Source organism: Panthera leo, chromosome B3 (genome assembly GCF_018350215.1).
Source record: "Panthera leo isolate Ple1 chromosome B3, P.leo_Ple1_pat1.1, whole genome shotgun sequence".
NCBI lineage: Eukaryota > Metazoa > Chordata > Mammalia > Carnivora > Felidae > Panthera > Panthera leo.
The window spans coordinates 96988759-97004072 of record NC_056684.1 but is presented as its reverse complement, the minus strand read 5'-3'; the positions used below and the strand labels follow the sequence as shown (position 1 = coordinate 97004072).

Genomic DNA, 15314 nt, shown 5'->3' with positions numbered 1-15314 from the left:
CACATGGCAGAATTAATTTTTTTCTCTTAATAAACATTCCTCACATTTAGACTTGTGGACAGTTTTAATTGAAATAACTTGGGCTTCTAATACTTTCTTACTAAGTCAGTAACTACTTCAGGCAGCTTTGGAGAAGAATGGGGAGTACAAGGAAGAAATGGAACCACATTCTTCATTCTGATGCCAGATGGTACCCCCACCCTGCCCTAAGCTAGAGGAAAATATCATCCTCCTCACCCCTTACCCCCTGGTCCCACCTTGAGGGGCTCCATGATCAACTCTGGACCATTTCTGGGCATAGAGCCAATTTCCCCTGACTTTCACTGTGGTCCCCAATGTAGTGATGAATCTTGTTATAGCAGGAAATAGTGGCTGAAGCTTCAAACCCCAAACCTCTGATTTATAGGTGGAAAGTGCTAGGAAGAACTCTGATGATTATTTAGTTCCCATACTTCATTTTACAAATGAGAAAACAGGCCCAGAGAAGGGCCCTCCCCAAGTCACATGATATGTTAGAGTGGAGCAGAGTCTGTATCTCCCTTACCCTCAGCTTCCTGCCGCTTTGGAGGCACATGTCCTGCTGTTGTATTTGTCTACTTAGGTTCATCCTTTGGTGAAGGGCGGCTACATTGTTTGGCACACCATGGGCTGTGTGCACTCAATATGGCTGTTTGACATTCTTCTGCTCTTCATAGAGACACTCGGGTTTATTCATCAGTACTTGCTCATCTGGATGGCATCGCAACCCCATTCTTGAATGCTATCAACTTTTTGGGATATTAAGTAAGAACAGTTTAATTTTGGGAGAGATTTTGGGCACGTGGAGCATGAAGGGAGTGAGGTCTTCACCTTCTTTCCTACACTCTTCCCCAGTGAGAGTATTTGTGGAATGGGTACAAGCTGGTGCTTCCCAAGTAGGAGCTTGTCTCCCAAAAGGTCTATAGTTCCAGCAGGCCAGGCTCTGTGGTAGGTAGGGCTTGAATATTGTCCGTTATCTGTTTCTTAAAATGCCTCAGGTGCATCTATCCCCTGAGAGCCTCATGGTCCTGGTGGCCCTCCTCACATGGACCGACTCTGGAATTCTGCCCCAGACCTCAGCACCTCCTCATATCAGTCACAGCTCAGGGATTCTTCGGGACAGTAGGATTAGACAGTGGAGCTCTATTGCTATAGTTAACAGCTTTTTACTTCTCTTGTTAACCTCTTGAACATGGAGAGGGAGTGAGCCACATGTTTGCAATCCCCTTTTTAGTTCTCTGTTTCTATATTTGGCCTAGTGGCATTTGGATTGGATTCAAACGGTGGTCATTCTTCTAGGTCTTCTAACATCACTGTTCTGCTTACATTCAGCTTCTTGTGATCATCCTCAAAGTTTCCCACCAGAGGCACCCCACTTGGTCTTCCCTTCAGCCTGCTAGGGATCCCTCATCATGCCGAAATTTCCTCACTCAGCTCTTTTCCTTCATCCCATGTCTCACATAAACCATGTTTTACACGAACTCCACTTTAACTCTCTAGTATATGTGGAGGACTTATATGCATGTATGATGCATTCATCTTCATAACAGTCCTATGAGATATTGTATTGTCTTGTATTATCTCCATTCCATAGACGAGGAAAGTGAGGTTTAAGAGATTGAGTCATTGCCAGTAAGTGGCAGATGTGGGATTTAGACCCTAGGCTTTCAACCTACAGTACACTACATAGTACGCTATACCAGTCCCATCCACCTTGAACTGGTTTTGGGATCTTGCGTCTTGCTGTGGAAGTTAAGCACTTCAGTGACTGTTAGTACCAAAGCCACCCCAAGAGCAGCCAAGGAACCACAATTACTCCTGAACTTAAATTTTCATGTCTTCATAATCTCATATATAATTTGCTCCTTGCTTTTGCATTCCCACTTTTTATAAACACCTTTGGTACTGAACTATACTAGATCTGTTATTGTTCTTTTGGCTCCCCTGATTCCACTGTTTGTTGGGTTTATGGCCCTTCACATTAAAGATGGGATGGGTGGAGAAGGAATCCAGCAGAAGTATAGACCTTCATATTCCCCATTACTTTGGCTACCTTCATGTATCATGGGAAAACTCACATATTCAAGTTTTCAAGTTTAAGTGACAATCTAGGGAGAATGGTTTTCTTTAGTTTCTTTTGAAAAATCTTCAAGAATTGATTTTGTGTAATTTGAGAGCAGACTTTCTAGCACAGAAGTAGAGAATTTGTTTCATTTGTATCTATTGTTTTGATTTTTAGTGAACCTGGATATCGTATGGATCATCTTTGATTTGACAATCTGTTTTGAAGAGACTTCACATATTGAAGGAGGTAAGTTTATGAGGAATATGATATGATGATGCCATATTCTTCAGCTCCTGTAGCAAGACTTTTGTGTTGCTTTGGGAGTGCAAAGCTATAAGGTGTTTTTAGATACAGAAATATTATAGATTGGGAGTCATTTTACTGGCTTTGGAGATGGCAAAATAGAAAGTTTGGGACTCGGAATCATCTCTCTGAGTGCCTGAGTCTTTTAGTAGCTATAATCAGAAAACTTTCTTTCAGTTTGGTTTGAGAGAAGTCAGATAGGCTGAGCAGAAGTTTCCTCTGATGTTGGTTTCTTAATATTAAATTTTTTTTTAACGTTTTATTTATTTTTGAGACAGGGAGAGACAGAGCATGAACAGGGGAGGGTCAGAGAGAGGGAGACACAGAATCTGAAACAGGCTCCAGGCTCTGAGCTGTCCGCACAGAGCCCGACGCGGGGCTTGAACTCACGGACCGCGAGATCATGACCTGAGCCGAAGTCGGTCGCTTAACCGACTGAGCCACGCAGGCGCCCCTGATGTTGGTTTCTTAATAAAAATTTGGCTTCTTGAGACAATACAATCACCACCAAGCTACTACTTTATCCTAAATGAATGGAACAAGTGTGCAATCAAATAGTACTGACTCTGAAGTCTCCAGATGTACATATGTTCTGATTTCTCTGGTGCATGTTCTGATTATATTTAGCCAAAACTCCCCAGAAGGTGCCTTTCTGTTTTGTGCAGGTTTAATGAGAATACTTGGCTGTACTTTCTGCAGGAAGGCTAAGGGTAGGAATGTATTAATTTACTTCAAAGGGCAATTAGGAGACCTATCACTATTATCACCATGGGCTCTGTCATCTGTCAATTTATCAAATATGAAAAAATACAATGTGATTGGTACACAGTCCCTAATGGAAAAAATGGAATTCTCCTCAAATTTGTAATATTTTTATCTGTACCGTGAACCTCCAGGGGAACTGCTACTCACAGTTCTGTGAGTTCAGTTGGTTTTGGAGGAGAGTGAATGCAACCAGGAATTTTCACATTACATAGCCAATTATGCAGAAACCTCACTGAATCTAAAATCTAATGGTGGCTGCTTCTGTTTACTCTTTTACCATTACAAGTACATAATTTTTAGAAATCATAATATATGCTGATACTTTGATTATGGAATTTTCTGGAAAGGAAGATCTATTGCAATAGCAGTGTTAAAAAGAATAATCCTCAAGCCTATATAAATTGTGCAGTGCTGGGCTTGAGTTTGTATCATTTTGAAGAAATACCCCTAGCTCTGTCTAATCGATGGTGACTGCCTCTGTGGGGTTGGACTTCAGTATTCTCAACTTAGCCTGTTAGTGTTTCCTATCCATCTCAGCACCCTCCTTTCCCCATCTGAAGGTGGGGAAGATCTGAGACTAATCACTTATGTTTGTTCACTATATTTTCATTATAGGGCTATCTCAACAGGGCGTTTATGTTAAGCATTTTCTTTTCTGCTTAGGGGAATCCTCTGTCTCTTAATTTTAACTAAGTTTCTGACAAAGAATTGTACCTAGGAATTTACTCTCTTCATTAACAGAAGCAATACTATTCTACCACAGTAAACATCAAATTATGTAATTGTTCAATGTCCTTCACAAAATAATACCATCCCACATATTGACTTCCTAATTGTGGTTATACTTATTCCAAATTAAGGGATAGAGACTCTCTTTTGGCAGATTGGTTTGGTAGTGGCTTAATATTCCTTAATAATCATATAGTTCATAACTTGTATAATCTATAAACCACTACGCTATATTTTTTCTCTCTTTTGTGCGTCTACCCAGTCACTAGACTGACATACCTACCTTCCTTCCTCCCTTCCTTCCTTCCTCTCCATACCAGTAACTGAATACCATATGCAAAGAGCTGCAACTGGTACCCAGTCTATTTCTAACAGAAACTCTAGAATGCTAGAAGAACCTCACATTCTTCTTGGCTTTGAAATCAAAGGGTTAGTTCTGAGTCAATGTTATTTATTTTCTATTACTGTTGTAATACATTATCACTAAGTTAGTGGACTAAACAATACCATCTCATTATTTTACAGTTCTGTAGTTCAAAAGTCTAACATGGGTCAAGAATAAGGTCTCACTGGGCCAAGATCAAGGAACTGGTGGGGTAACCTTCCTTTCTGGAGCTTCTAGAGGAGAATATGTTTCTTTGCCTTAACTAGCTTCTAGAGGCTGCCTACATTCCTTGGCTAGTGTTTCTTCTGCCATCTTGAAAGCTAGCAAAGGTGGGTAGAGTTCTCATGCATGTCTCTGACCCTTCTTCTGTCATTGTATCTGTGTCTCTCTCTTACTGCAGCTAGGAAAACATCTCCACCATTAAAACTCATATGATTCAATTGAGCCCATCCAAATAATTTAGTATAATCTCCTCATCTGGCACTTAGTGCCAGTCATTGCCATATAAGGCATATCACAGGTTCTGGGGAATAAGATGTGGATACTTTTGGGGACATTATTCTGCCTATCACAGTAGGGTATGGAGAGATAATTCAAGCCATATAATCTTTTCAGGTATATGTTAAATAAAGAAAAATGCTATTTATGAAAGCAGTCTTATTATTTAATAAATAAAAGATAAAGCTACATTGTTTGCTAATTTATGAAAAGGCATGTTAACAGAGCTATTCGATGTAGTATTTGTCTCCTAGAGAGCAAAATGCTTTTCCCATAACTACACGAGATACATACTGAAAGACTGAAATATTAATAACCAAATATTCAGTAAATGGAGAATAAAACAAGATCCCCAAGCATACAAAATTCCAGGAAAATCCAGACAAATGTTCTGTACTGTATTTTACTTTTTAAAAGAGAAGATAAGCTTCCCAGGCAGCTTCACTGAATACAGAGCATTTCTCATGAACAAAGACAAGTTTCCATTTTTTTAGCATACATACATATACTTTCCCTTTTTCTAAATAATTTGCTTTCTGGGTGAGTCTTGGTCAAAATAGAAGATACTAGAATGCTTCATTATCTTGCAACAAGCTGAATGAGAAAATTTTTTATTACGGTTTCCTAAGGTGGTCCGCAAGGAAAATCTCTAAAACAGCACCCTGTTTTCTGAGAAGTTAGAGGGTTTCCAGCGCAGAGATGGTAATGACGGAATGCTGATGAAGGGCTGTTGTGAGCATGAGCTAGGACAGGTGATACAGCCGCAGTGTGGTGAACACGACTGGGTGTTGAGTCTAATGCAGAGGCATTTCTTCCTTTTGTTTCAGATGTAAGTTTGGAACAAGCCCTTGTGTCTTCCTGGTTGTAGGTAGGGATAGGCGTGGGGGAAGGGGAAACAAAAGAGAAAATTGGAGGATGTGAGTGGGCAAGGAGGAAGGGAAAAGCGAATGGATTCTTGCAGAGACACCTGGTATGTGGCCAGTTAGGATGGGAGAGAAAAAGTCCAAATTTGGATTTCAGTGATAACAGTTAATGATAATAATCATGATCCGTGATGGAGTGACAAGCACTGTGTTAACCATGTCACTTGTCCGGATCACTGAATTCTCCACATTCAGTTAAGTAGGTGTTACTAGGACCCCCATTTTATAGATGAGGAAGTTGAGAGAGAGAGAGAAAGAGAGAGAGAGAGAGAGAGGACGTTAAGCAAATAAGCAAATTGCCGGAGGTCACACAGCTATTAGAACCAGGATTTTAAATCCCATTCCATTTATCTATTGTCCCTTGTCATCCCCAGAATGACTTGGACTGGGGAAAGTCAACACTTCAGCTGTCAATGTCTGTTGCCTGGCTGGTCCCCCAGAGTTGTCCCGAGAGCTGGTGTTCTGAAGTTTCCCTGATGTGACCACTTTAGAGAATTGCTTTAGAGAATTGCTATCTCCACAGTGGACTGTTGGTGTGTGTCAGTGTTTGGGTGTGAACAAAGCACAAGTCTGGGGGTGGGGAGCTGGAGGAGAGCCTCAGCCTATCTGCTTCACCTAAGAGACTGGGCCACCACCACCTGGTTTCCGCTGTGCAGGTTCTGGGGCATTGCTGGGAAGTCAGGGCCTTCAGGGGCTAAGTGGGTATGGAGCTGTGCTTCCTTCATGCCAGGTTACCAGACTGACTCTGCATCCCACTAAATGCAAAGGGTCCCAGAGAGTCAGAGGCTTATTCCTTCTCTGCTGTGGGATGACTTACTTGGTGTTGGTTGGACTATTTTCCCTGCCATGGTAGGGAGTGTCAAGCTCAATGCTTAAAATGATGTCATCCCTGCTCATGCAGAGATAGCATCCTATGTGTTAAAAATATGTGCAGAGTGGGGGGTGCCTGGGTGGCTCAGCCGGTTGAGCATCTGACTTTGCTGGTGGGGTAACCTCCTTTCTCAGGCTCAGGTCATGATCTCGTGGTTCATGAGCTTGAGCCCTGTGTCAGGCTCTGTGCTGACAGCTCTGGAGCCTGAGGCCTGGAGCCTGCGTCAGATTCTGTGTTTCCTTCTCTCTCTGCCCCTCCCCTGCTTGTACTCTCTCTCTCTCAAAAATAAACATTAAAAAATATTAAAAAAATATGTGCAGAGTGGATGTGTACATATTTATTAAGCTTTTTGTCCCTCTAAGATAAGAAGGAACTGTGGAATCTGATGACCTTGCTGGGTTCTGAGTTTATTTTTTATTTATTTATCTATTCTGAGTTTATTGTTTATTTTTAATGAATTGTTAAAAAAATTTTTTTTGAAATTCTGTAGAATTAACACACAATGCTATATTAGTTTCAAGCGTACAAAATAGTATTCAACAATTCTATACATTACTCAGTGCTCATCATGGTAAGTGTACTCTTTTTTTTTCTTAAGTTTATTTATTTATTTCGAGGGAGACAGTGCAAGCGGGGGAGGGGCAGAGAGAGGGAGACAGAGGATCCCAAGCAGGCTCCATAATGTCAGTGCAGAACCTGACATGGGGCTTGAACTCACCATGAGATCATGACCTGAGCCAAAATCGGGAGTCCTTTGCCTAGCCGAGTGAGCCACCCAGGCGCCCCAACAAGTGTACTCATTTAAAAAAATTTTTTAAAATGTTTATTTATTTATTTTTGAGAGAGAGGGAGAGTACAAGTGGGGGATGGGCAGAGAGAGAGAGGGAGACACAGAATCTGAAGCAGTCTCCAGGCTCTGAGCTGTCATCACAGAGCCCGATGTGGGGCTCAAACCCACGAACCATGAGATCATGACCTGAGCTGAAGTGGGATGCTCAACTGACTGAGCCACCCAGGTGCCCCCAATAAGTGTACTCTTAATCCATTTCACCCATCCCCCACCCACCTCCTGTCTGGTAACCATCAGTTTGTTTGTTACAGTTAAAAGTCTGGGGTTTTTTGTTTGTCTCTGTTTTTCTTTCTTTCTTTGCCTTGTTTCTTAAATTCCAGAGTTTGTTTATTAAGCCATAAAATGTTTATTCATTTATTCAGTGTATACTCTATAGTAAGTACCATTTTTGATCCTTTGAGAGACAGCATGACTGGCACATAGTAGGCATCAGAGGGATGTGAGATGAATCCACAATGAGAACTAAAAGACCTGGCTTCCACTTTTGCAAATTCCAAATCCCAGTTGGAAGAAACTATACATATATGAAAGAAAAGAGGAAAATTGGATATTTAAGTGGGACAAATATCAGTAGGGACAGAGCATTCCGGAATAACAGCCTTCAGCAAGAACTTGGTGAATGTTGGATAAATCGGCAGGAGCCCTTGGAAGGAAATGTAGGAATAAATTGAAAGCAAGTAGGAGGGGGCCCGTCTGGGCAGAGTTTCCAGGAAGATGTAGGCCTGAGCACAAATATGATGCATCACGGAACAGAACAGAAGGAACTCTGTGGAAGACCTGTGTGGCAGTTCTGAAGCTGGTGGAGAGCTGATGAGAGGGAGCCAGCACAAGGCAACCTTGGGAAGGTAGGGGATGCAGTGGGACGAGGAAGAGGGCTGGCTCACTGATGGCCCGGGTCACCAGAAGAAGGGCTTGCTCTTCATCTGAATGGTCTTGGGAAGGTATGGGTACATGAAGACACTCAACACACACTTGTTGACAGAACCGAAAACAAATTCAAAAGTAATACATGAAACAAATCAGAAGAGGTTTTAAATCTGTAGTTCTTATTTGAAAATATAACTCGGATATCGTTCCCAAGCATTAGAGGTAGCCTTTTATGGGACTAGGATTGCTGGGAGAGGTATAACATAAGAACTCATTCTAAACTCATTCTCAAAAGGTGACACTCTTCTAAAGGGCCCTGCAATCTCTTTTTTGGTGGGGGTAAGGGAGGTAAGGTGGCAGTAGGAAAATAATTAGCTTTGGGATTCCAGTGTTTTCTGGCCCTACCATGGGCCTGTGTGGAGGCCTCTTGTGTGGCTTTTGTGAACCAGGAACCTCATGTGTGGCCTCATGGAACAAGGGGGCAAACAGGCTGTCAGAACCTGCACAAGTCCTGGGCAGAAGCCTCCACATCTCCTCTGGTGCAGACAAGCTTTTGTTCTCCCAAGAGCACTGGGCCCTGCGTTCACTTCGTCTGGCATACCCCTAAGCCCAGTTATTACAGACGCCCTGCAAGGATGCCACTCTAAAGACCTGTGTGGGGCCCATTAGCGCCTCAGCAGCGGCTCCCAGTGTGCCCGGGAACAGCAAGACATCATTTCAGTGTATCCACAGCGTGAGAGCCATTTTAATCTTGACTTTGCCTCCTCACGCTTCATTGTATTTAGAGCTGGGTGTGTTTCTGCCATTATTTGGCGATTTTCTTGCGAGGAAGCCATTTTATGAAAAATGCCTGATTATTGCTGCCAGAAAAATAATATCCGACAATTTGCTTTAAATGATACAGTCTTAAAAGTTAGTGTTATTCATACAAATGCAAATAATTTCAACAATTACTCTGCATTTAATCACCACAAAATTGGGTCCTCCCCATGTCCCTTCTCTCACTCAGTGTGCGATAATGGAGTGTTTTAGTGAAGTAAACACTGAACAGTCTTAGAGGGAAGGTATTTACCGTTTTCCAGCATGTCTTGTAAGAAGCCTGATCCATTTCAGGAGAAACTTGTTGACTATTAGAGTGGCCCTGGACACATATTTATGCTGTTAGGTCTCAACAGCTAACCAATGGACATCACACATTCCTTCTAAGTGGCGAGGCTGAGGCTGTCAAACCTTTGGGATGTGATGAATGCTGAAGCAGATGAGTTGAGCACAGAGGTGGGCTGCAGAAGGTGGTTCCTGGCATCGAGAGCTGAATCTTCCCTTTTAATTTATATGTGTGTGTATATATATATATATATATATATATATATATATATATGTATATGTATATGTATATATATTTTAAATGTTTATTTATTTTGAGAGAGAGAGAGAGAGAGTGAGAGAGAGAAAGCACGCCCACATGTGTGTGCATGTGAATGGGGGAGGGACACAGAGAGAGAATCCCAAGCAGGCTCCATGCTGCCAGTGCAGAGCCTGACTGGGGTTTGATCTCACAAACCATGAGATCATGACCTATCTGGAAATCAAGAGTCAGATGCTTAACTGACAGAGCAACCCATGCACCCTCTGAATCCTCCCTTTTTAAAGATGAAAAGTTTGACTATCACTGAAAACCTTCCAATGGGGGCAGGCCTCAGAGAGCTCAGGAGTGGGTCACGTATTGTTCACTCAGAGGCTGTTTGGTGCCTCTGAGAGAGATCCTGTGCTCACTGGTGTGTGTGATATAATGGTTCTCAACAGCTCTCTGAAGGGCTAAATGCGTATTTCTGATCTGCTGATAACCAAGAGCGTAAATCCAAACCTTCCCAGCTACTCAGCTCAGACTCTCAGGGCTAAACACAAAGATCTGGGCAATGTCTTCCTACCTCAGCCAGTAGTAGGTGGAAACTCTGCCAGAAGCCTAGAAAGATCTCGTCCTCATACAACTTCAAAGAAGAACTTTCAAAACCCCTTTATAAAGCAAGGGTGAATACCCATTATAGGGGATTGCTGTTTCACCTGCATTATGTTGGCGAAATGGTGTCTTTGCTGACCAAAATGCAGCTAGGTGTTTGTTACTATAGAATTTCTGAATTACTGAAATGAGGGTCTTAGATTTCCTCTTTCAGAGAGGAGATGCTGTTCACAGTCATCACCGAGTACCTAGTAAGGCCAGGCATCGCGACTGGCACTTTCCATAGGTAAGTGTTTCCAGGTATGGGCCATGTGTGTGGTTGTCTTGAGTGGTGGGGACTGTTTCTGGCCCTTATCTTCTGGTGTAAGGGCAGAGTGTCTTTGGATGGGATTGTAACACTCAGGAATCACTATGGATCCGGCCAAATGGGGCTCTGGGTTCCCGTGTGCACATTATCTTCTGTGCGATGGGTATAAAGACGGCTCCTTTGTCAGCAAACCATTTAGTTTGCTAGCAGCCTTTCCTTTGCTTTCAGCAGAGTTTTGTTGTCTTTATTTGTTTTATTTTATTTTATTTTTTTTTCAATATATGAAATTTATTGTCAAATTGGTTTCCATACAACACCCAGTGCTCATCCCAAAAGGTGCCCTCCTCAATACCCATCACCCACCCTCCCCTCCCTCCCACCCCCCATCAACCCTCAGTTTGTTCTCAGTTTTTAACAGTCTCCTATGCTTTTGCTCTCTCCCACTCTAATCTCTCTTTTTTTTTTGGGGGGGGGGGGGATCCTGAGATATTTAATTGTTTTAAAGTGTGGTCTGGTCTCTCTCTGCCCCTCTCCTGCTCATGCTGTCTCTCTCTGTTTCTCAAAAATAAATAAATGTAGAAAAAAATTAAAAAAAAAAAGGGGGCGCCTGGGTGGCTCAGTCGGTTAAGCTTCCGACTTTGGCTCAGGTCATGATCTCGCGGTCCGTGGGTTCGAGCCCCATGTCGGGCTCTGTGCTGACAGCTCAGAGCCTGGAGCCTGCTTCTGATTCTGATTCTGTGTCTCCGTCTCTCTCTGCCCCTCTCCTGCTCATGCTGTCTCTCTCTGTTTATCAAAAATAAATAAATGTAGAAAAAAAATTTTTAAAAAAAAAAGTGTGGTCTGAAGACCACTTGCATTTGGATCACCTCCTTATCAAATGTTCACCTATTATTCAGGAGTTCTGGGAGCAGGCCCAGGGACTTGCAACAAATACTCAGGTGGCTTTTATGGACACTAAAATTTGAGAACCAGTAGCTTAAAGGATACAGTTAATTTTTTGGCCCAAGGTATGTGTCCTTGCATGGCCTGGCCCCAGCCTATCCTTCTGGCCTTCTCTCTAAGACTCAGAACTTCTCATGGTCTCCTCTCTTCTCATGCTCTTGCTCCTGACCTTCCTTCCACTTGGCACACACTTTCTCCTTTCTCTACTGACCACTTCTTATTGATCCTGCGAGACCGTGCTCAAATGTCAGTGTCCTCGTGATGTCTTCCCTGAGTCTGGTGGGAGGGGTTTCTCATCCCATCCTGCCTTCTACGTGGCACTCTCAGTCTGTGGGCACTTCTGGGAAGTTCCTGGATTTTGGCACAGTGGACATCACCCTCAAAGCCCCTTATGGTGGGAGCTATGGGCTCTACTTGCATGAGTATGCTGGATATGTTAGTAAACTGCCAATATAATTACTACTTTTCTCAAAGAAAACATAATTGGTCTATTAGTTTGGTGCCTGTTCCACCTGGAAATTCTGAAAGCAAAAATTTTCTGAGAGAAAGGAGGACATGATGAGAACTGAGTTGTTCAGAGGATCTGGGGACCAGAGGAGTTCCACAGCAGGCTGGCATTTATAGAACCCTTTCCCTCCCTCCAGGCCTCCCTCCCTTCCTTCCATTTGCCACAAACAGTAATAATAACTGCTCTTGGGTAGAGAGGGCACCGAAAAGAAGCATTAAATGAGTGCTAATTGAACAAATTAGAACTACAAGGATAACATATAATTGCAAACACAAAACCTTAGCGCAGAATTGGAGAGCAAAAAGGAGGGCCATGGTCTTAAGTTCTCGAAAAGAAGGGGGATGGTGCACGTGTCCTTTGTCTCACTGCACCTTAAGAATGATGGTTTGTGACTTATGAGAGATCTATTGCATCTGCGAGTGTCGAAAGTCAACCCCATGTGTCAATTTCATTACCGGCTTCATCTAGAATAAGGCTCTGCAGAAGGGTCCAAGGATACACCTCAAGGAATCTTTGTATCTTCAGATTATTTACGAAATTTGGTATGAGCTTACATTTTCCTGAGGAAATGTCCGCTATTGTCGTCAATGTGACAAGGACCTCTACACCTGAGAAGTTAGAAGCCTGGGTCAAGAACACCCCATCGGTGGAGCACCGTTCGTTGGCAGCCATGAGGAAAAAGGGCTTCAGAGCAGGTTTTAGGGTTTCAAGTCTCTCTTTGCTCATTTTTTCACTCTGAGCCTTAGTTCCTTCAGCTGTAAAATGGGTTGGTAACTTTACCTACTTCACAGCATGGTTGTGAGGAATAAATGGATTAATGCCTGTGATGCAGCAAGCATTCAAATTTTTTTTTTTTTTTTTTTAACGTTTATTTATTTTTGGGACAGAGAGAGACAGAGCATGAATGGGGAAGGGCAGAGAGAGAGGGAGACACAGAATCGGAAGCAGGCTCCAGGCTCTGAGCCATCAGCCCAGAGCCCGACGCGGGGCTCGAACTCGCGGACCGCGAGATCATGACCTGAGCCGAAGTCAGCCGCCTAGCCAACTGAGCCACCCAGGCGCCCCTGCAGCAAGCATTCAATGTTAGCGGTGTTCATGTCACAGCTGTTGTTTTTATTGTTTTATTGTTATTATCCAGTGACCTTTGAGTCCCTTACTCCTCTTGCAAATCTCTACTTCCTTTGCCCCTCCAGGTTATTATTACCTTATCATTTGGTCCATGAGCTCAGGGACAGTAACTCCTGACTCTTGCAGCGAGATATCCATGATATTCTTGTATTAACAAGATTTTTATTTTTTTAATTATTATTATTTTTTATGTTTATCTATTTTTGAGAGAGATTGAGAGAGAGAGGGAGAGACAGCACACCGGGGCAGGGGGAGGGGCAGAGAGAGAGGGAGACAGAAATGAAAGCTGTCAGAGCTTTCAGCCCAGAGCCCGATGGGGGGCTCGAACTCACAAACCCTGAGATCATGACCTGAGCCGAAGTCGGACGCTTAACTGACTGAGCCACCCAGGTGCCCCACAAGATTCTTTAGTAGACGGTAATATTCAGATCTATTCCTACTTTCTTACTGCTAATCAATGATGCCCTGAATTGTTCAGGGATGTGCTCTGCATAAATAATGTTTTGCATAATTTTGCATTTTCTGCATAATTCTATTTTGCTGCATAACAATGTGTCCGTTCATTTTTCCCCTTGCTGTGCCCTGGAAAGAAAGAAAGTCATTTTGAAATGGCTGGCAATCTCACAAGTGTTTGCTCGTTAACATTACATCTTTGAAACATTCCCCAGAGGTATGCTAATAGGCAACAAGCAAAACAACAATAAAGAAAATCAAGGGAGGAAAAAAATATACACTACTGCAGAACAGATTTGTAGCTTTTAGTGCTTACCAGTCACTCTGCTGCTCAGCCTCGAGCTGCTAATTGTATGTAATTATGAAGTGCTGAACTATGAATGGCCCTGACTGGAAGCTGGGAACACAGAATGAGGCTATATTCAAACGACGCATTGATCTGTGAAGAGTGATATGCTGTTTACAATCTCAGTGAGTTGTTTCCCCCATAGTTTTATGATTCTTCAGATAATATTTCTGGTTGCGGAGAAAACTGAAGAAAAATGGTGCGGACGAGAGCATCTTCTGCATCAGGAGTTTAGGGAATTGAATAAAAATAAGATCTGTTTTCATTAGCTTGTACCTCAGGACACAGGATTTTCATTTTGATAATTTGGACCTAAATCTTACCACGAATATTATGCAAACACTCTTTAAAGCAAAGGAGGATGCTTGGGATTTGCAAGGGGAGCCAGCAAAGAACCAACAGCTCTAAGTGAGAGAGGCTGTGAGGTCTCAGAGGAAGACAGGGCATTTTGAATTGTCCTTTAAGCCTGTCTGAGATGGTTTTGTAATATGGAAGTTTTAAAAATGGCCATGGTGGTATTCCTTGAACTGTAGGTAAACTGAGTGCAATTTAGGATAAGCTAAGATTCTGGAAAAATGATAATTGCTCTCCTTTTCATTTAGCTGTTGCTTATTGTATTCTGTAAGCCCTGAAACAGTATTCTTTAGACTGAGTACACTAGAGAACATTTCCAATCATAAAGTAACTAACTATAGGGACTGTAGTCTCTAGGAGACTCTGTGCTTTTATGTTTTTAACAAGGGTTGAGATACTGGATTCTAGAGGCAGAAGTTCAAGCTCTACCCCTTACTAACCACGTAACTTTGCAGCCTTGATCAGCCTGCAGTTGCCTCAGTCTATAAAAGGGATATATTAGCAACGTTTTCTTCCCATCTCACTGAAATGTTGAGAGGATCAAATAAGATGTTTCTGTGAAAGTGGTTTATAAACTATGGTGTTCCATAATTATTAGCTGTTGCTGTAGACCGATCTCTCCTCCTTCTCCTCAGTTGCACAAATTCTCATCCCGCTGACCTAACAACCGCCATTCTTTTTTGTGGATGCCAGAAATTGTGTTAGACGCTGACTATATACAGTCTAAGTCAATTCCTGAAATGATTCTCTGAGGCGGGTACCTTAGTTTTCCCCCTACAAATGAGGAGATCGAGGTGCAGTAAATTAAGACACTTATTAAGGCCACACAGCTAGAAATGGGGGCAGGGGTGGGGGCAAAGTCTCTATATTTACCTATGTTGATCAGTTAACAAATTACTGGGAGATCCATGTTTAACAGAAATAATAACACTTTAGTACGTATTTACTATAGTTCTGACAAAGAATTTCTATTTTTGGTTTAATTATTCTTTGTGAGACCGATTACAAACCATGAGCTCTGGCAAACAAGACATAATTTAGCATT

At 42.4% G+C, this 15314-nt stretch overlaps 1 long non-coding RNA gene across 1 annotated transcript in view; it reads left to right on the top strand.

The window, feature by feature from the left end:
• The window catches only part of LOC122222521, a 77389-nt gene that overhangs the window by 32784 nt on the left and 29291 nt on the right, over positions 1-15314 (top strand). The window contains exon 3 of the long non-coding RNA XR_006203788.1: positions 2258-2329. This is a non-coding gene — a long non-coding RNA (uncharacterized LOC122222521). The remainder of the gene's footprint in view (positions 1-2257; positions 2330-15314) is intronic.